General features: G+C 39.5%; 1 protein-coding gene across 1 annotated transcript in view; it reads right to left on the bottom strand.

The window, feature by feature from the left end:
• Positions 1-22,766, bottom strand: part of CREB3L3 (cAMP responsive element binding protein 3 like 3) — a 916,737-nt gene that overhangs the window by 706,953 nt on the left and 187,018 nt on the right. The gene's annotated exons all lie outside the window — the stretch shown is intronic.

Below are 22,766 nucleotides of genomic sequence, written 5' to 3' on the forward strand. Positions count from 1 at the left end.
ACAAGAATAATAACTCTAGATCATGTAGTGGTATTATAGATATTTTGGAAATTTTATGAAAATTTGTATAAAGCAGAGAAATGTGGAAATCAAGAAGGAGCATCAATTAAAATGTGTATGGAAGACTTAAGTATAACAAGGCTAGAGGTAGATGTGACTCAACAATTAACATTTAAGATAGGAGGAGATGAGACAGAAATGGTGATGTACAATCAATCTCCAGGAAAGTCTCCAGGAACAGATAGCACTGCTGTGGAAGTTTGGAATTTAAGTGAGAAGAAAGTTATAAAGATCTGGAAGGTTTTGTTTAACAGTATTTTAAAAGGAAGGAAAGCACCAACATTTTGGCAGAAAGTTGTGGTGGCTGTAATACCCAAAGATGGTAAAGACCCATCAGACCCAGCGTCATATAGACCCATTTCAATTCTAAACCATAATTATAAAGCATTTATGTATCTACCATCTAAAAGAGTGACAAAGATGTTGCCAGAATTGATAGATATGGATCAATATGGTTCTGTGGAGGGGAGGCAAACTAACAGAACAATGATGATCCAGAGTGAAGCAGAATGCAACAAAATACCACTCTTTTTGGTGGGTTTTGATGCAGAGAAAGCATTCAACAGAGTAATCTGGGATTTATGAGTAAGGGACTCCCCTGATAAAATAATGAGGTTAATTAGGAGAATATATGAAGGATCAGAGACAACAATTAAAGTGGGAGTGTTCCTTTCAGATGCATTGTGTCTAACATGGGAACCAGGCAGGGATGTCTTCTTTTCCTTTTGTTATTTGCTTTATATTTACAGCAATTGGCAAAGAGAATAAGAGAGACAAAACTTGAAGGATATAAACAAGAAAAGTTAATTTTATTTGTAGATTATATTATTTTGTATCTAATAAATCCAGAAATGAATTGTCAATTGTTGTGGAACATTTTGAGACAGTTTCAAGATTTTTTTTTGGGGGGGGTATTAATTTAATGAAGATAAAACAAAGGTTATAGCCATAAATGATGTACCCATATGTGAACTGGTCCAGCAATATCCATATTTATGGAAACACAATAATATGATGTATTTAGGAGTATGGATTAAAAAGGTTTTTCTTATGGCAGCTAAGGATATGTGAGAAGAAACTAAAAATATAATACAAAACTGAAAAAATGGAAGCTCTCGTTTATGGATACGGATAGTAAGATTCATGCAGAGAAAATATTGTTGCCCCTTTAGTGTTATATACAGGTCAGGCATATTTTTATCAATCAGAGGAGAAGCTGTAGGCAATAATTAATAATTAAAACATAGAGTATAGAAGGCACCTCAGCCGAAGTGCTGGTGTATGCTCACACGTTGCTGCCAAAATTTAAAAACGAATAGTCCCAAGGTCCATAAACGTAAAAGGATTTATTAACACATAAAAATACAAAAGAAACGTCGACCTAGGTTTCGTTCATATATCGAACTTCATCAGATGATGGGTTCTGATGAAGTTCGATATATGAACGAAACCTAGGTCGACGTTTCTTTTGTATTTTTATGTGTTAATAAATCCTTTTATGTTTATGGACCTTGGGACTATTCGTTTTTAAATTTTGGCAGCAACGTGTGAGCATACACCAGCACTTCGGCTGAGGTGCCTTCTATACTCTATTTTTTGTTTCCATTGTGAGGTTGGTTACTGGTTTTCAATAATTAATAATTAGTTGAAGAACTTTCTCTTGTAGGTGAAGGGGGCAATGGTTTGGTGGGATAAGTTAGTCCTTCGAATAGAACAAGGTGGTTTAGGATTAACCTGATTTAAAGGATATGTTATAGCTGTACAGTTAATATGCATACACATAACACAAGCAGAAAGTTATCATTCAAAGTGGAATGGGATGATGATGACCTGAGGGAAAATTCAAGACATAAGGATAATAACAACTATAGAAAATATTATATTTATTTATTATTTATTTTACATTTGTTTATTGGGAAAGTCCGAAAGGGCATGGATCACATATTCAGTGCAGGCCCAGGGAGAAAAGCTCTACAAAGATTGGTACAGCAAATTCAGTAAATGCAATAGACATGTTAATAAAGTAGAGTACACAGTCAAAAAGTCAATAAGGTACAGTTTCAAGGCCAGGAAAAAAAAACAAAAAGTAAACAGGCAATAAGGAGAACAGTGTGTGTTACAATAAACAATACAGTTGAAAGGACATTTTGTACAGACATTTGGTAACATTCATCAGTGGCTAGTACAGTAAAGACACACTGATTAAGAGTATAGAAAGGAGTTGGTACAAGTTTTAATAGAAGGTTAAAGTATGATACGATCTAATTAAGTTACACTACCCAGGTACCAGGGTCACAGAGTATAGAAAGGAGTTGTTACAACCTTTCATAGAAGGTTAAAGTATGATATTATCTAATTAAGTGACACTACCCAGGTACCAGGGTCACAGAGGATAGAAATGAGTTGTTACAAGCTTTCATAGAAGGTTAAAGTATGATACAATCTAATTAAGTGACACTACCCAGGTACCAGGGTCACAGAGTATAAAAAGGAGTTGTTACAACCTTTCACAGAAGGTTAAAGTATGATATGACATAACTAAGTGATGCTACCCAGGTAACAGGGTCACAGAGTATAGAAAGAAGTTGTTACAAGCTTTCATAGAAGGTTAAAGTATGATACAATCTAATTAAGTGAAGCTACCCAGGTACCAGGGTCACAGAGTATAGAAAGGAGTTGTTACAACATTTCATAGAAGGTTAAAGTAGGATACGATCTAATTAAGTGACACTACCCAGGTACCAGGGTCACAAAGTACAGAAAGGAGTTGTTACAAGCTTTTATAGAAGGTTAAAGTATGATACGATCTAATTAAGTGACTCTACCCAGGTACCAGGGTCACAGAGTATAGAAAGGAGTTGTTGCCAGCTTTCATAGAAGGTTAAAGTGTGATACGATCTAATTAAGTGATGCTACCCAGGTACCAGGGTCACAGAGTATAGAAAGGAGTTGTTACAAGCTTTCATAGAAGGTTAAAGTATGATGCGATCTAATTAAGTGATGCTACCCAGGTACCAGCGTCAGAGAGTATAGAAAGGAGTTGTTACAAGCTTTCATAGAAGGTTAAAGTATGATACGATCTAATTAAGTGACATTACCCAGGTACCAGGGTCACAGAGTATAGAAAGGAGTTGATACAACCTTTCATAGAAGGCTAAAGTATGATAAGATCTAATTAAGTGACGCTACCCAGGTACCAGGGTCACAGTGTATAAAAAGGAGTTATTAAAAGCTTTCATAGCTGGTTAAAGTATGATATGATCTAATTAAGTGACGCTATCCAGGTACTAGGGTCACAGAGTATAGAAAGGAGTTGTTACAAGCTTTCATAAAAGGTTAAACATGATACGATCTAATTAAGTGACGCTACCCAGGTACCAGGGTCACAGAGTATAGAAAGGAGTTGTTACAAGCTTTCATAGAAGGATAAAGTTTGATATGATGTAACTAAGTGACACTACCCAGGTACCAGGGTCACAGAGTATAGAAAGGAGTTGTTACAAGCTTTCATAGAAGGTTAAAGTATGATACGATCTAATTCAATGATGCTACCCAGGTACGAGGGTCACAGAGTATAGAAAGGAGTTGCTACAAGCTTTCATAGAAGGCTAAAGTATGATACGACCTAATTAAGTGATGCTACCCAGGTACCAGGGTCACAGAGTATAGAAAGGAGTTGTTACAGGCTTTCATAGAAGGTTAAAGTATGATACAATCTAAGTGATGCTACCCAGGTACCAGGGTCACAGAGTATAGAAAGGAGTTGTTACAAGCTTTCATAGAAGGTTAAGTATGATCTGATCTAATAAAGTGACACTATCCAGGTACCAGGGTCACAGAGTACAGAAAGGAGTTGTTACAAGCTTTCATAGAAGGTTAAAGTATGATAGGATCTAATTAAGTGACGCTACCCAGGTACCAGGGTCACAGAGTATAGAAAGGAGTTGTTACAAGCTTTCATAGAAGGTTAAAGTATGATACGATCTAATTAAATGATGCTACCCAGGTACCAGGGTCACAGAATATAGAAAGGAGTTGTTACAAGCTTTCATAGAAAGTTAAAGTGTGATACGATCTAATTAAGTGACGCTATCCAGCTAACAGGGTCACAGAGTATAGAAAGGAGACCTTACAAGCCTTCATAGAAGGTTAAAGTATGATACGATCTAATTAAGTGACGCTACCCAGGTACCAGGGTCACAGAGTATAGAAAGGAGTTGTTACAAGCTTTCATAGAAGGTTAAAGTATGATACGATCTAATTAAGTGATGCTACCCAGGTCCCAGGGTCACAGAGTATAGAAAGGAGTTGTTACAAGCTTTCATAAAAGGTTAAAGTATGATACAATCTAAGTGACACTACCCAGGTACCAGGGACACAGAGTATAGAAAGGAGTGGTTACAAGCTTTCATAGAAGGTTAAGGTATGATGTGATCTAATTAAGTGACATTACCCAGGTACCAGGGTCACAGTGTATAGAAAGGAGTTGTTACAAGCTTTCATAGAAGGTTAAAGTAGGATACGATCTAATTAAGTGACGCTACCCAGGTACCAGGGTCACAGAGTACAGAAAGGAGTTGTTACAAGCTTTCATAGAAGGTTAAGGTATGATATGATCTAATTAAGTGACACTACCCAGGTACCAGGTCAAAGAGTATAGAAAGGAGATGTTACAAGCTTTCATAGAAGGTTAAAGTATGATACATGTACTTATTTCCTTGTTTCACTTGAAAGAAAGTTACTGTTTGTCGTTTTTGCATTTAAGTTACCTGTAACACATTGCACTTAAGTTACCTGGCACTTGCTCACTAAAGCAATTATATAAGTCAGCGCTAAAAATTAAAAGCACTACACCCTCACTCCCCACTGGCCCTGGTTTTCAATTATTAAGGAATTCCCAATATTATTCTAGCATGTCCAAAGGTCAGTTGTCAATCTCCTCTCCGGTCCAGCTGGTGAATCTGGGAATCTTGAGGCAATGTTACAACTGCCTCATGTACACATACAACCCTCTCCTCCTCCCAACAAATTCCAACACATGTGAGAGATGCAACCATATAGCCAAACTGGAGGCTAAGCTCTCTCAACTCAGTACTGGCATAACCAGTCAGGAGGAAAAGGAAACCACACTCACTACAATTCCAGTCTCACATAGACCTACCACGACAGCAAACCAAACACATAATCACACAGAAACATACTCGGAGGCTCTAAATAAAGATCTGCCTAAGCAGCAGAGACCTCCAAAGCAGACACCCAAGCAACCGCTACCCCAAAACAAAACACGTGCAACACATAGCTCACAAAGCCAGTGTGCCAAACAGTCACAGCCCTTAAGGCTAAACAACACACCTGATACACTTGTAATAGGTGACTCTATCGTCAGGCACACTGACGTCCCGCTCACCAGGCTGAACAAGGAGAGGGTCACGGTGAGCAGCCTGTCTGGCGCTAGGATCCACCACATAACACAAGCACTCAGGTCACTCCAAGGCAAGTACAAATATGACTCAGTCATTGTCCATGCTGGTGTGAATGACCTGAGACGTACCTCCCTGGACTACATGAAAAGAGACATAAAGGAGCTCTCTGAGCATGTAGCACAGGCTGGTATGACCCTGACCTTGAGTAGCATCTTACCCTCACCAAGAATGATGCCACAATATGAAGACAAGATGATCAATTTCAACAATTGGCTTAAGTACTGGTGTCATTCAAAGGGGATCCAATGCCTGTCAGCTTGGGATGATATGCTCGACAAGCCACGATGCTTCGCTAGGGACGGCTTGCACCTGTCACCCCTGGGCTTTCGGATATTGGCAAAGGCTCTTGCTACCCCCATAGTGCCTTTTTAGGCAAGGCTCAAAAGACAAACCCACCTCCATAGGTATCACAAGGGATAAGAAACTAAGAGTAATGCTACTCAATGCCAGAAGTCTAAACCTCAAGATGCATGTACTCAAAACTCTCCTTAGCATGGAGAACATCGATATCTGTGCAGTAACAGAAACCTGGTTCAGGGCTCCCAAAAGCACCCCAGCACTACCAGGTTATACCTCATACCATGCTTTTCAGCCCCAAAACTTGGACCGAACCACAAAAGAGGGGGAGTATCGATAGTCATCAAAGATACCCACACCTCCAGGTTGGTGGCAAAGCACGAAGCATCAGAAACTATCCATGTGCAACTAACAGTGGGTAAAACTGCCTTCCAGTTTATAGCCTGCTACAGACCACCCTCCCAAACCCAGGAACCCCACTCGGCCTTCCTGAGAACACTGGAAAATATGAAGGTCTCTCCAAACACCATTATATTGGGCAACTTCAACTACCCAAACATAGACTGGGAGCATTACTCTAGCTCCAACACTCTAGCCCAAAGGTTCCTAGAATTTATAAACTCAAATGCTATGGAACAACTTGTTACCACTCCCACAAGAGGGGAAAACATACTGGACCTGATCATCACCAACATGGGGACTCTATGCTCCAGACCAGAAGTATATCCCTCACTGGTAAGATCAAACCATAAACTAATCTCACTGGATATTCACATCCCGACCCACACCCTTCCCAGAAAACCACAGTGAAAAACTTCTCTAAAGCAAATTTCACACTCCTCAAAACTGAGGTGGAATCCTTCAAAGCCCCCGGGCCTGTGGAAAATACAGGCCCAGACCGCAGAATCCTTTATAAATGCATTCTATGAACACCTTCAGGAATGCATGGATCATGCGATCCCAAATAAAACCAAGACCCAATCCTCCAAAGGCAGACGTCCTGTCTGGTGGACCCCAGCCATAAACAAACTATACAATAGAAGGAGGAAGCTACTAAATGATAGAGCAAAATCCCAAAAAGGGAAGGCATCACTGATCAGTATTAGCAAAAAACTATGGGCACACATAAAATTGTCTAAGGCCAGCTTCGAGAGAAAAATTGCACAGGACACTAAGGATAATCACAAGTCTTTCTTTAGTTATGTTAGGAACCTGGGTGGTAATTCCCAGATATGCTCAGAATTATTCCAAAATGACAAAAAATACACCGAACCCACAGACATTGCCAACATCCTAGCTGACAGGTTCAGCGCAAACCCCCCCCCCACCAAAAGGGCAAATATCTATCCCAGCAGAGTGCTGCCCCCCTGACATCTCAGATGCTCGGGTAAGAGCTGCCCTCTCCAAAGCAAAAAACACAGCATCAATGGGACCAGATGGTGTCCCGGTCTGCGTCCTACATGAACTCCAAGAAGAGCTAAACCCAAACATAAAACTACTGTTCAATCTCAGCCTTACTACAGGGTATGAGCCCAAAGAGTGGCATACAGCAACAGTGGTCCCTCTCCATAAAGGTGGTGCCTCAACAGATCCTGGAAACTATCACCCCATAAGCCTGACTAGCTTGGTCTGCAAAGCTATGGAAAGGATCATCATGGACCTCATAAATAAAGATATTGGGGACCTACAAACACTGGATCCTACCCAGTTCGACTTTGTTAAGGGCAGATCCTGCCTCTTAAACCTGGTTGATTTCTTTGAAACAGTCACCAAGGCCATTGACAAGGGGAAGGTGGTCCACACAGCCTACCTGGACCTCGCAAAAGCCTTCGATACAATATCCCACTCGGGCATTATAGATAAGCTCACCAGCTTAAATATAAACCCCTATGTCACTAGATGGATTGCAAACTGGCTCAAGGACAGAACCCACATGGTTAGAATTGCTGGAGCCATGTCAGACTCCAAACCAGTTACAAGTGGTGTCCCACAAGGCTCAGTCCTGGGGCCTCTCTTGTTCGGTATATATTTCTCGGAGGTACAGGCCAACACAGAAGGACTGTGGCTGACCAAGTTCACAGATGACTGCAAACTGGGCACCATAATCGACTCTCCAGTTGACACAAGCATCCTCCAAAAGGGCCTCATAGAAACAGACAACTGGTGCCAGAGCCATGGCCTCAAGCTAAATGCCAAAATGTGTATAGTCATCCCCTTTGGCAAAAACAAAGTGCCCACAAATTACCACATAGGTGGTAATCCATTAAGTACAGAAGAAGTAATTAGGGACCTGGGGACCCAAGTTGATAGCAATTTCTCATTTGACAACCACGTGGCCAAAGTGGTTAGAAAAACATTTTATATAGCCCACCTAATCATGAAGGGATTCACATCTAGATCAGGGGGCGTCATCGTGCCTCTTTACTCATCCCTCATCAGGCCCATAATTGAGTACAATGCCCCTTTTGGGATGTACCTTACCAGACACCTGCAGCAACTGGAAAGACCCCGAAAGTACCTCACCAAGAGGATCAAAGGGCTCAAACAGATGCCATATGCTGCCCGGTTAAAGAAACTCCAGCTCTACCCAGTGGCGGCATACCGCCTGTTCAGAGGCAATCTGTGCCTGACGTATAAAGCCATGTCCAACCCGGAATTAATGGACATGCTGCACCTCAGAAAATCCAAATCCCATCGAGCTATGCGCTTGAGAGACTTGAACCTCAGCACTGAAATAAATAGGACATGCTGGAGAGACAGATTCATAACCCAGAGGCTCCCTTCACTCTGGAATACAATCCCAGTCCAGGTTAGGCAGAGTCCCTCATTGACTCTCTTCAAGAGGAATCTTGATGAGTGGATGGGAGATCATAGGTTTACCCCAGGTATCACTTCTGTGTCACTGTTAGACAGAGGCACAGTATACTAACCTCGAAAAAGGGCATAGCAAAATAAATTTAAAATGGGTGGCAAAAGCCAAACACATTCTGGCTAGGCTTATAAATGCCCTAGGGCAGATAGCCTAGTATGAACCTATGAACCTATACGATCTAATTAAGTGATGCTACCCAGGTACCAGGGTCACAGAGTATAGAAAGGAGTTGTTACAAACTTTCATAGAAGGCTAAAGTATGATATGATCTAATTAAATGATGCTACCCAGGTACAAGGGTCACAGAGTATAGAAAGGAGTTGTTACAAGCTTTCATAGAAGGTTAAAGTATGATACGATCTAATTAAGTTACGCTACCCAGGTACCAGGGTCACAGAGTATAGAAAGGAGATGTTACCAGCTTTCATAGAAGGTTAAAGTATGATACGATCTAATTAAGTGACACTACCCAGTACCAGGGTCACAGAGTATAGAAATTAGTTGTTACAAGCTTTCATAGAAGGTTAAAGTATGATACGATCTAATTAAGTGACGCTACCCAGGTACCAAGATCACAGAGTATAGAAAGCAGTTGTTACAAGCTTTCATCGAAGGTTAAAGTATGATACGATCTAATTAAGTGACGCTACCCAGGTCCCAGGGTCAGAACAATTACATAACCAAGACCTATGTAAATGTGACCGGAGGAGGCTTTTGAAATTATTTTTGTTTTCAGTGGTCCTAATATCTACAGGGATGGTATTCCATGCTTTTGGAACAGAAATGGAAAACAAGGAGTCCCCAGCGCTATTGTTGCTTTTGCCCGTGTCAGCCAGTCCTTTATTGCTAGATCTTAATGGGCATTTGTTAGAGTAGATATTAAGTAGACCTTGAAGAACAGGAACTCTATTGGGATAATATAGAATTTGGTGGGCTATTGTAAGCTGGTTATATGTGAGCAGGTTGAGTAATTCTACCCAAGATAGTTGCACGATTGCTAAGCAGTGATGTGTCCTGAAGGATGAGGCAGCCTAGCTATTTTATTGTATCAGGTGTTTAGTTTATTAAACTCTGCTTTGTTTAGGTTGATGAGGATGGGGGAGGCATACAGGAGAGTAGATAGTAGGTGGGTTCTTGCGATGGTGGTTTTACTGTCATTGGTGAGGTACTTTTTGTATCTATATTTCTTTATTGTCTGTGCAATGTGCATATCGAATTTCATGTTGTGATCTGTGATAACCCCTAGAAGTTTGGTGTGTTGGACAGATGTGACGGGTGTTATTACCTGAGAATATTGTAAATGGTGGTATGGGGGTTTAAGGCTCTAGTGGGAAAGAATATCATTAGCTGTGTTTTATTGGTGTTAAATATTAGTTGAAAGTTGACTAACCAGGTTTTAACAGCGGTAAAGGACTCATGTCAATTCATGGAGTTGAGGGAGTGATGGGGTGGAGCAGTTTAGAGTGGAGTCATCAGCGTATTGGACTAGAGTGGCATGCCGGGTAACTTTGTGGAAGTTGTTTGGTGAATATGTTAAAAAAAAGAGGTCCAAGAATGGATCCTTGCTGGATCCCTAGAGTGACAGGTAGGAGGGAAGATAAGGAGTTCTGCCACTTTACTGCTTGTTGGCAGTTGGTTAGATAGTCTTGAAACCATGCTAGTGTAGAATGGCTGAGATTAAGATTGGAGAGAGCACAAAGGAGTTTGGGATGAGAGAGAGTAGAAGGCCTTGGAGAGATCTAGGAATACAAGTTTCAGTGGCGCAACAGGTAACACACACACTTTTGGTTCAAAAGTCTATGAGTTCGATTCCCACACCAGGTAGATCAATTGCTGACCCTGTAATGCAGCATAAGGGGGATGGTCTACTCCTTAGCATATCATACTTTGCATGAGATGTTAAGCTGAGGCCTCTTCTGCTTCATTAAACTTCTCCTGTGCCAATTATGGCTAATACTGTGTTCTCTGGACTCTATAACTGTATATGTAGGCGGTTCTAATCTGACAGTGGTGAACTTGTTTGTGTGCGATTCTAATGACAGGTAAGTAAAACCTCAAGAACAAAAGATGGATGTATCCACTTCTGGGGACAGGAGATGGCTTAATGGTTGAAACCTTCACCTCACTAATAGCCTAGTATTTAAAACTGGGAAGCTGGCATAATGGTTAAGGTATTTGCCTTACAGACACAAGATGCAAGGTTTGATTCTCAGATGGGATAACTAGCTAGACTTAAAATGGCCAGAAGGACAGTTAGCCTAGTACTAATCCATGAACCATGAACCAATACAGTGGATACTAGGTTACCATTGTTTCGATGTTGGTTTACTGTGTTGGTAAAGCTAATAAGTGCTGTGTTAGTACTATGATTGGGGAGAAATCCATGCTGGGTGTTGGTTAGCAGTTTATTAGTGCATTATTTGGGAATGTATGCATTTTTCAGAGATTTTAGATAAGGGGGATAGAATGGCAATTGGATGGTAATTAGATAGTTCCACAAAGTTACCTCCTTTGTGGAGTGGTATTATATGCTTAATTTTCCACAGAGAAAGTATCAGGAAGTATTTTAAAGTACAAGGAAGTAATCTAAGTGCTAAGCCAACACAGAAACTAAGAAAGGAGATTTTGCCACTAGGGATGACTGCAATTAGGGGTATAGGAAATAGGCAAGAGGGGACTGGAATTTATTGGAGAAAACTGGCAATATTGCCAAGGTATTGGGACCAAATAACTGGAGAGGGACAGGTAATAGAATGGAATGAGGTCAAGCAGACATTTGGATTGTGGTTATATACTACTTCCGTACCAGGGACTAATATCAGAGTACAGGCAATGAGAAAGGAACAGGGAATCCTAAGTGATAATAGGTGGTAATCCATTAAGTACGGAAGAAGTAATTAGGGATTTGGGGACCCAAGTAGACTGCAATCTCTCCTTTGACAATCACATTGCCAAAGTGGTTAGAAAGACATTCTATATAGCCCACCTTATCACGAAGGGGTTCACATCTAGATCAAGAGAGGTCATTGTGCCCCTCTACTCATCACTCATCAGGCCCATAATTGAATACAATGCCCCATTTGGGATGTACCTTACCCGACACCTGCTACAACTAGAAAGACCCCAAAAGTACCTCACCAAGAGGATCAAGGGACTCAAACAGATGCCCTACGCAGTTAGGCTAAAGAAACTCCAGCTCTACTCAGTTGCTTACCGCTTACTCAGAGGCGATCTGTGCCTGACGTATAAAGCCATGTCCAACCCAGAATTAGTGGACATGCTCCACCTCAAGAAATCCAAATCCATCAGAACTACACGCTCCAGTGACTTAAACCTCAGCACAAAAATAAATAGAACATGCTGGAGGGACAGATTCATATCCCAGAGGCTCCCCTCACTCTGGAACAAAATCCCAATCCATGTCAGACAGAGCCCCTCAATGACCCTCTTCAAGAAGAATCTTGACGTTTGGATGGGAGATCGTAAATTTACCCCTGGGATCTCTTCTGTGTCACTGCTAGATAGAGGCACGGTAAACTAACCTTAAATGGGCTATCTTCTGTGACCTACTATACAGAGGCACAGTCAACTAATCTAAGAAGGGTGGCGAAAGCCAAACACCCTCTGGCTAGGCTTGTAAATGCCCTAGGGCAGATAGCCTAGTATCAACCTATGAACCTATAAACACCTGCTCTGGTAGAGATTTTAGTTGAATCTAGAACATAAGCTACTGTTTAAAAAAAGGATAATTATTAGGGCTTATAAAATACTGCATGATAACTGTAAGAATCAGTCAGAGGTGGTTCGAATGCATTTCACTTTTTTAAGTCTTCCATTTGATAAGCAAGTTACATTTTTTGTTTAGTTTGGTAGAGACGGTTCTTAAAGGCGACTGGAATGTGAAAGATCCATTCCTTGTCAGCTGATCCCAGGCGGCCAGTCACTTTCAAGAGCCAGGCTGCCATGTCCGCTGCATGGTAAAATTTATAGAACTGTTGTCCTCCTTGGAGTTTGAACTGCTTTTAAGGCTGCCAGTGCTACTGAAGGAGAATGTACTGAACATAATAATGGTGGTTTGGAGTAAGAAACGTTAAGCATATGTGCCAATCTGGGGGAAAGTTAACCTGCCAATTTAATTTTGCTTTTTAGCATACTGCTCAGCTGACCTTGATTTCACAGAATGTCACTGAGTGTTGCCTTATACTTTTTGATTTTCTCCTTGTAAAATGGGTGTTTCTAACAAATCAGGAAGGAGTGTAGTCACTTAGTAATGGCAGGTAAATGTGTTTAATACTTCATATCCTTTGGACAATATGTGCAAAGTCTGTAGCAGCTTTCTAAGTGCAATACTTTAAGTATGTCCTTGTTTGTGGGAATTTTGCCCTCTCCATTAATTTTTAGCTTTGTCCCTGATTCTTGAGCTAAGAATTTGAGTGGCTGGAGGTTGCAAGCAGTTGTACTTTATGGTTATGAAAGTACCAGGCAGAAATATATTTTTGTGCCATTATGGTTTATTCATTCATTTAGTCACAAGCAAATATTCAAAGTGCAAACAGTGATACAAATATCTGTAACTCATGTACGTGTGTGTGTGTGTGTGTGTGTGTGCGCGTGTGCGCGTGTGTGTGTGTGTGTGTGTGTGTGTGTGTGTGTGTGTGTACATGCAGTCAGCATTTCTCCCACCTATCTCAGGTTTTGCCTCATATGTTGATCTGCTCCTCTTAAAAACATTATGTTTTCTGCCAGATTGCTGTGGATCATAGCTAATAAATAATAACAGATGTATCAGACTTTCTATCCTTCAGAAAACATTTGTTAATGCAAAGCTCATTCTTCAAGTAACATGTATATAAGAGAAGTAGCAGCTTTCTAAGTGCAATACTTAAAATCTATCCTTGATTCTGGTTCTTCACACATGATTATTAAGATAAGAAGTTGAGAGGGTAGAGAGGGTTTCAGTGACCTGATGTACATTTCTGGGCCATTCTTTATGTAATTATTAATTCATTTGATTGCAAGCAAACATCCCACGTGTATACCACCATACAAGTATTTTTTTTTGAGTGTATGTCTAAGTGGGTGTGTGCTCATATGTGTGTGCATCTTATGCTAGACCTGGCTTGTCAGAAGCATTGTGTGTGTGTGTGTGTGTGTGTGTGTGTGTGTGTGTGTGTGTGTGTGTGTGTGTGTGTGTGTGTGTGTGTGTGTGTCAGGAGAAGGGTCAGTGTGTGTGTGTGTGTGTGTGTGTGTTTGTCAGGAGAAGGGTCAGTGTGTGTGTGTGTGTGTGTGTGTGTGTGTGTGTGTGTGTGTGTGTGTGTGTGTGTGTGTGTGTTTGTCAGGAGAAGGGTCAGTGTGTGTGTGCCACCAATTTTATCTGTGGACATGCACAATACTGGTAGGCACATAACTTGTCTGGATAGTGTAAAAACAGTTAAAAGGTAATTATATTTCAAAAATAAGGCAGGAAGATTGCTTCAGAAAGCATCTAGAACCTCTGACCTTCTGACCTTAATGGGGTGGGGGCCCATCTTCAAAACTTTATTCAAGACATCATCTAGTCCAAAAAGCAGTGCTACTCAGAGGGGTGTAGAGATGGCTGATGCAGTTTATATGGGGCGTGGGACATCATTTCTTTAACTTTCCTCATATTCAGACTTCATAGGTTTGCAATGAAGATCATTATTTGTCTGGATGGAGCAGATTGTCTAGGAGCAATATGCTGGACTGCATTATTATGATTAGTATTTTTTTTTCACTTTAATCACAATCAGATGTCACACGCGTTTATTGGTGTCTGTCTTTCTAGGATAGAAGTAAGGAGGGATGCTATCTATATACAACCTACACCATCAAGTTTAAAAACGGTAGCATGGCATTTTCTTTGTTCACTTTTAACCCAGTATGACATCTGAGATGTACACAGCAGATGTCAATCTTCTGTTAGCAAGGTTGAAGATGCTTACTGCATATATATGTAAGTAACAATTTGACATAAATGATTGTGACCATTCGATTTTTTAATCCCAATCTAAGACCAGAGGGATGCACAGGAAATTAGATGTTCTGTGATGCATTTTTTCTATCTTAATTTTGAAAGATAATTACTTTCAACTGTTATTTTGGGAGTAAGGAAACAGCCAGTATTTCCAGGTATGCATTATGTAACCTTGTAAGCATTTGTCTTCTTAGTTTATTGGAAGACACTGTTTTGTCAGTTATGAACATGAAGTTGTTAACACAACTTGAATGAGAAAAAGACTGAATTTTGGTCCTTAGTTGATATTTTTGTTCAGGCAATTATTTGTTTAAAAGATTAGAAAGAAGCTCTAAAATGCACTTCAGGGTACCTAGAATTTCCCCAGCTTCAAGGTACTGTTTGGACCTAAGACCCACAGATTAATTTAGTTATTTCAATGCAGACTTGGCCAGTGTAAGTGTTCAACTTAAAAAAAGACAGTGTGTGGCAATACAAGAAAAAAGTCATCCAGATGGTGGGGGGAGGTTTTTTTTTGGTGGGGGCAACTATGAATTATCACCTTAGGTTTAACATAATACCTAGTATTATGGAGTTCTCTTACGTCTTTAATGACTTTATAGAATTGATTTGCTTTATACAGCTCAGTGTTTAAAGCTTCATATGTACATTTCTAAATATGTAGAACATGTAAATGTAATGAAGAGGAGTGCACTAAGAAGTCAGACTATGGAGTAATGAGTGACAGCCATCATTCATGGTTGTTAGCAGTACTTCCCCAAGTATATATCTGATCTGCACAGATGATTTATTTTCAAGCTTTAAAAATGCTTTGATAAGTACTGAAATCTGTAGTTTTATCTACAACCAACCACAGGCAATCATAGTTATATTTTAATTTATAGTTTGTTGTTCAAAAACAAAGCTATAAACTGATAGTGATAAGCTCTGTAACTAATTTACCAAAAGAGTGAAGGACTTGTCTGTCATTATGTCTCAGACTGTCATTCCTCACATTTCTAGACTCATAATGAAAATGTTTTCTCAGCCTTTATGAATATTAGCAAAAGGAAATATTATTTGTGTCATAAATCAAACTGGAATAACATATCTTTAGTTCTGGGCTTAGGAAACACGAACACAGAAGTTACATGTCAGCTTAATAGTTTTCTAAACACAACGGGCACAAAAACTTTCATGTTTAAAAGAGTGAAAGGTATGTATGTATGTATGTATGTATGTATTTATGTATTTATTTATGCATGCATTTGTTTACTTAGCGACTATGATATTCCATTGGTGAGGCCAGACTATAGCTTTTACTGACACGATGAGAGAAATAATGGAGGTCGTGTGTCATGTGCTTTGTAAGAATCGCAAGTCTCCATATATTAACCAGAACCTGAGATATCTGCGTGCAAACAATGCAATTCAGACTGGTAAATTAACTGGCAATTTGTTAATTTATAACAGACTGTTTACTAATCCTGTGGATGAGATGAGAATGAAGCATATAATCTATAACAGACTGCATACTAATCCCGTGGATGAGATGAGAATGAAGCATATAATCTATAACAGACTGCATACTAATCCCGTGGATGAGATGAGAATGAAGCATATAATCTATAACAGATTGCATACTAATCCCGTATATGAGATGAGCATGAAGCATATAATCTATAACAGACTGCATACTAATCGCGTGGATGAGAATGAAGCATATAATCTATAACAGACTGCATACTAATACCGTGGATGAGATGAGAATGAAGCATATAATCTATAACAGACTGCATACTAATCCCGTATATGAGATGAGCATGAAGCATATAATCTATAACAGACTGCATACTAATCGTGGATGAGAATGAAGCATATAATCTATAACAGACTGCATACTAATCCCATGGATGAGATGAGAATGAAGCATATAATCTATAACAGATTGCATACTAATCCCGTATATGAGATGAGCATGAAGCATATAATCTATAACAGACTGCATACTAATCGCGTGGATGAGAATGAAGCATATAATCTATAACAGACTGCATACTAATCCCATGGATGAGATGAGAATGAAGCATATAACCTATAACAGACTGTGTACTAATCCCATGGATGAGAAGAGAATGCATCACAGAACTTATAACAAACTGTTTACTAATCCTGTGGAGAATGCAGCATATAATCTCTAACAAACTGCATACTAATCTCATGGATCAGATAAGAATGCATCATAGAATCTAAAACAGACTGTTTACTAATCCCGTGGATGAGATGAGAATGCATCATAGAATCTATAAAAGACTGCATACTAATCCCATGGATGAGATGAGACTGCATCATAGAATCTATAACAGACTGCGTATTTGTAGAATCTATAACATACTGCATACTAATCTCATGGATGAGATGAGAATGCATCATAGAATCTATAAAAGACTGCATACTAATCCCATGGATGAGATGAGAATGCACCATATAACCTATAACAGACTGTTTACTAATCCTGTGGAAAATGCAGCATATAATCTCTAACAAACTTCATACTAATCCCATGGATGAGATGAGAATACATCATAGAATCTAAAACAGACTGTTTACTAATCCTGTGGATGAGATGAGACTGCATCATAGAATCTATAACAGACTGCATACTAATCCCGTGGATGAGATAAGTATGCATCATAGAATCTATAAAAGACTGCATACTAATCCCATGGATGAGATGAGAATGCATCGTAGAATCTATAACAGACTGCGTATTTGTAGAATCTATATCATACTGCGTACTAATCCTGTGGATGAGATGAGAATGCATCATAGAATCTAAAACAGACTGTTTACTAATCCTGTGGATGAGATGAGAATGCATCATAGAATCTAAAACAGACTGTTTACTAATCCCATGGATGAGATGAGACTGCATCATAGAATCTATAACAGACTGCATACTAATCCCGTGGATGAGATGAGTATGCATCATAGAATCTATAACAAACTGCGTACTAATCCTGTGGATGAGATGAGAATGCATCATAGAATCTATAACAGACTGTGTACTAATCCCGTGGATGAGAAGAGAATGCATCATAGAATCTATAACAGACTGTGTACTAATCCCGTGGATGAGATGAGACTGCATCATAGAATCTATAACAGACTGTGTATTAATCCCGTGGATGAGAAGAGAATGCATCATAGAACCTATAACAGACTGTTTACTAATCCTGTGGAGAATGCATCATATAATCTCTAACAAACTGCATACTAATCTCATGGATCAGATAAGAATGCATCATAGAATCTAAAACAGACTGTTTACTAATCCCGTGGATGAGATGAGAATGCATCATAGAATCTAAAACAGACTGTTTACTAATCCCGTGGATGAGATGAGAATGCATCATAGAATCTATAAAAGACTGCATACTAATCCCATGGATGAGATGAGAATGCATCGTAGAATCTATAACAGACTACGTATTTGCAGAATCTATAACAGACTGCGTACTAATCCTGTGGATGAGATGAGAATGCATCATAGAATCTAAAACAGACTGTTTACTAATCCTGTGGATGAGATGAGACTGCATCATAGAATCTACAACAGACTGAGTACTATTCCCGTGGATGAGATGAGAATGCATCACAGAATCTATAACAGACTGTGTACTAATCCCGTGGATGAGATGAGACTGCATCATAGAATCTATAACAGACTGTGTACTATTCCCGTGGATGACATGAGATGAGATGAGAATGCATCAAACAATCTATAACAGACTGCGTACTAATCCCGTGGATGAGATAAGAATGCATCATAGCATCTATAACAGACTGCGCACTTATCCCGTGGATGAGATGAGAATGCATCATAGAATCTATAACAGACTGTGTACTAATCCCGTGGATGAGATGAGACTGCATCATTGAATCTATAACAGACTGTGTACTATTCCCATGGATGAGATGAGATGAGATGAGAATGCATCAAACAATCTATAACAGACTGCGTACTAATCCCGTGGATGAGATAAGAATGCATCATAGCATCTATAACAGACTATGCACTAATCCCGTGGATGAGATGAGAATGCATCATAGAATCTATAACAGACTGTGTACTAATCCCGTGGATGAGATGAGACTGCATCATAGAATCTATAACAGACTGTGTATTAATCCCGTGGATGAGATGAGACTGCATCATAGAATCTATAACAGACTGAGTACTATTCCCATAGATGAGATGAGAATGCATCATAGAATCTATAAAAGACTGCATACTAATCCCATGGATGAGATGAGAATGCATCGTAGAATCTATAACAGACTACGTATTTGTAGAATCTATAACAGACTGCGCACTAATCCCGTGAATGAGATGAGAATACATCATAGAATCTAAAACAGACTGTTTACTAATCCTGTGGATGAGATGAGACTGCATCATAGAATCTACAACAGACTGAGTACTATTCCCGTGGATGAGATGAGAATGCATCACAGAATCTATAACAGACTGTGTACTAATCCCGTGGATGAGATGAGACTGCATCATAGAATCTATAACAGACTGTGTACTATTCTCATGGATGAGATGAGATGAGATGAGAATGCATCAAACAATCTATAACAGACTGCATACTAATCCCGTGGATGAGATAAGAATGCATCATAGCATCTATAACAGACTGCGCACTAATCCCATGGATGAGATGAGAATGCATCATAGAATCTATAACAGACTGAGTACTAATCCCGTGGATGAGAAGAGAATGCATCATAGAATCTATAACAGACTGTGTACTAATCCCGTGGATGAGAAGAGAATGTATCCTATAACCTATAACAGACTGTGTACTAATCCCGTGGATGAGAAGAGAATGCATCATAGAACCTATAACAGACTGTTTACTAATCCTGTGGAGAATGCAGCATATAATCTCTAACAAACTGCATACTAATCTCATGGATCAGATAAGAATGCATCATAGAATCTAAAACAGACTGTTTACTAATCCCGTGGATGAGATGAGAATGCATCATAGAATCTAAAACAGACTGTTTACTAATCCCGTGGATGAGATGAGAATGCATCATAGAATCTATAAAAGACTGCGTACTAATCCCGTGGATGAGATGAGAGTGCATCGTAGAATCTATAACAGACTACGTATTTGTAGAATCTATAACAGACTGCGCACTAATCCCGTGAATGAGATGAGAATGCATCATAGAATCTAAAACAGACTGTTTACTAATCCTGTGGATGGGATGATACTGCATCATAGAATCTACAACAGACTGAGTACCATTCCCGTGGATGAGATGAGAATGCATCACAGAATCTATAACAGACTGTGTACTAATCCCGTGGATGAGATGAGACTGCATCATAGAATCTATAACAGACTGTGTACTATTCCCATGGATGACATGAGATGAGATGAGAATGCATCAAACAATCTATAACAGACTGCGTACTAATCCCGTGGATGAGATAAGAATGCATCATAGCATCTATAACAGACTGCGCACTAATCCCATGGATGAGATGAGAATGCATCATAGAATCTATAACAGACTGCGTACTAATCCTGTGGATGAGATGAGAATGCATCATAGAATCTAAAACAGACTGTTTACTAATCCTGTGGATGAGATGAGACTGCATCATAGAATCTACAACAGACTGAGTACTATTCCCGTGGATGAGATGAGAATGCATCACAGAATCTATAACAGACTGTGTACTAATCCCGTGGATGAGATGAGAATGCATCATAGAATCTATAACAGACTGTGTACTAATCCCGTGGATGAGAAGAGAATGCATCATAGAATCTATAAAAGACTGCATACTAATCCCATGGATGAGATGAGAATGCATCATAGAATCTATAACAGACTGTGTACTAATCCCGTGGATGAGATGAGACTGCATCATTGAATCTATAACAGACTGTGTACTATTCCCATGGATGAGATGAGATGAGATGAGAATGCATCAAACAATCTATAACAGACTGCGTACTAATCCCGTGGATGAGATAAGAATGCATCATAGCATCTATAACAGACTATGCACTAATCCCGTGGATGAGATGAGAATGCATCATAGAATCTATAACAGACTGTGTACTAATCCCGTGGATGAGATGAGACTGCATCATAGAATCTATAACAGACTGTGTATTAATCCCGTGGATGAGATGAGACTGCATCATAGAATCTATAACAGACTGAGTACTATTCCCATAGATGAGATGAGAATGCATCATAGAATCTATAAAAGACTGCATACTAATCCCATGGATGAGATGAGAATGCATCATAGAATCTATAACAGACTGCGTATTTGTAGAATCTATAACAGACTGCGTACTAATCCCGTGGATGAGATGAGAATGCATCATAGAATCTAAAACAGACTGTTTACTAATCCTGTGGATGAGATGAGACTGCATCATAGAATCTACAACAGACTGAGTACTATTCCCGTGGATGAGATGAGAATGCATCACAGAATCTATAACAGACTGTGTACTAATCCCGTGGATGAGATGAGACTGCATCATAGAATCTATAACAGACTGTGTACTATTCTCATGGATGAGATGAGATGAGATGAGAATGCATCAAACAATCTATAACAGACTGCATACTAATCCGTGGATGAGATAAAAATGCATCATAGCATCTATAACAGACTGGGCACTAATCCCATGGATGAGATGAGAATGCATCATAGAATCTATAACAGACTGAGTACTAATCCCGTGGATGAGAAGAGAATGCATCATAGAATCTATAACAGACTGTGTACTAATCCCGTGGATGAGAAGAGAATGTATCCTATAACCTATAACAGACTGTGTACTAATCCCGTGGATGAGAAGAGAATGCATCATAGAACCTATAACAGACTGTTTACTAATCCTGTGGAGAATGCAGCATATAATCTCTAACAAACTGCATACTAATCTCATGGATCAGATAAGAATGCATCATAGAATCTAAAACAGACTGTTTACTAATCCCGTGGATGAGATGAGAATGCATCATAGAATCTAAAACAGACTGTTTACTAATCCCGTGGATGAGATGAGAATGCATCATAGAATCTATAAAAGACTGCATACTAATCCCATGGATGAGATGAGAATGCATCGTAGAATCTATAACAGACTGCGTATTTGTAGAATCTATAACAGACTGCGTACTAATCCTGTGGATGAGATGAGAATGCATCATAGAATCTAAAACAGACTGTTTACTAATCCTGTGGATGAGATGAGACTGCATCATAGAATCTACAACAGACTGAGTACTATTCCCGTGGATGAGATGAGAATGCATCACAGAATCTATAACAGACTGTGTACTAATCCCGTGGATGAGATGAGACTGCATCATAGAATCTATAACAGACTGTGTACTATTCCCGTGGATGACATGAGATGAGATGAGAATGCATCAAACAATCTATAACAGACTGCATACTAATCCGTGGATGAGATAAGAATGCATCATAGCATCTATAACAGACTGCGCACTAATCCCATGGATGAGATGAGAATGCATCATAGAATCTATAACAGACTGCGTACTAATCCTGTGGATGAGATGAGAATGCATCATAGAATCTAAAACAGACTGTTTACTAATCCTGTGGATGAGATGAGACTGCATCATAGAATCTACAACAGACTGAGTACTATTCCCGTGGATGAGATGAGAATGCATCACAGAATCTATAACAGACTGTGTACTAATCCCGTGGATGAGATGAGACTGCATCATAGAATCTATAACAGACTGTGTACTATTCCCGTGGATGACATGAGATGAGATGAGAATGCATCAAACAATCTATAACAGACTGCGTACTAATCCCGTGGATGAGATAAGAATGCATCATAGCATCTATAACAGACTGCGCACTAATCCCGTGGATGAGATGAGAATGCATCATAGAATCTATAACAGACTGTGTACTAATCCCGTGGATGAGATGAGACTGCATCATAGAATCTATAACAGACTGTGTACTATTCCCGTGGATGAG

The sequence above is a fragment of the Protopterus annectens genome, chromosome 13.part0 (assembly GCF_019279795.1).
Source record: "Protopterus annectens isolate FY-2018-M chromosome 13.part0, PAN1.0, whole genome shotgun sequence".
Lineage (NCBI taxonomy): Eukaryota > Metazoa > Chordata > Ceratodontiformes > Protopteridae > Protopterus > Protopterus annectens.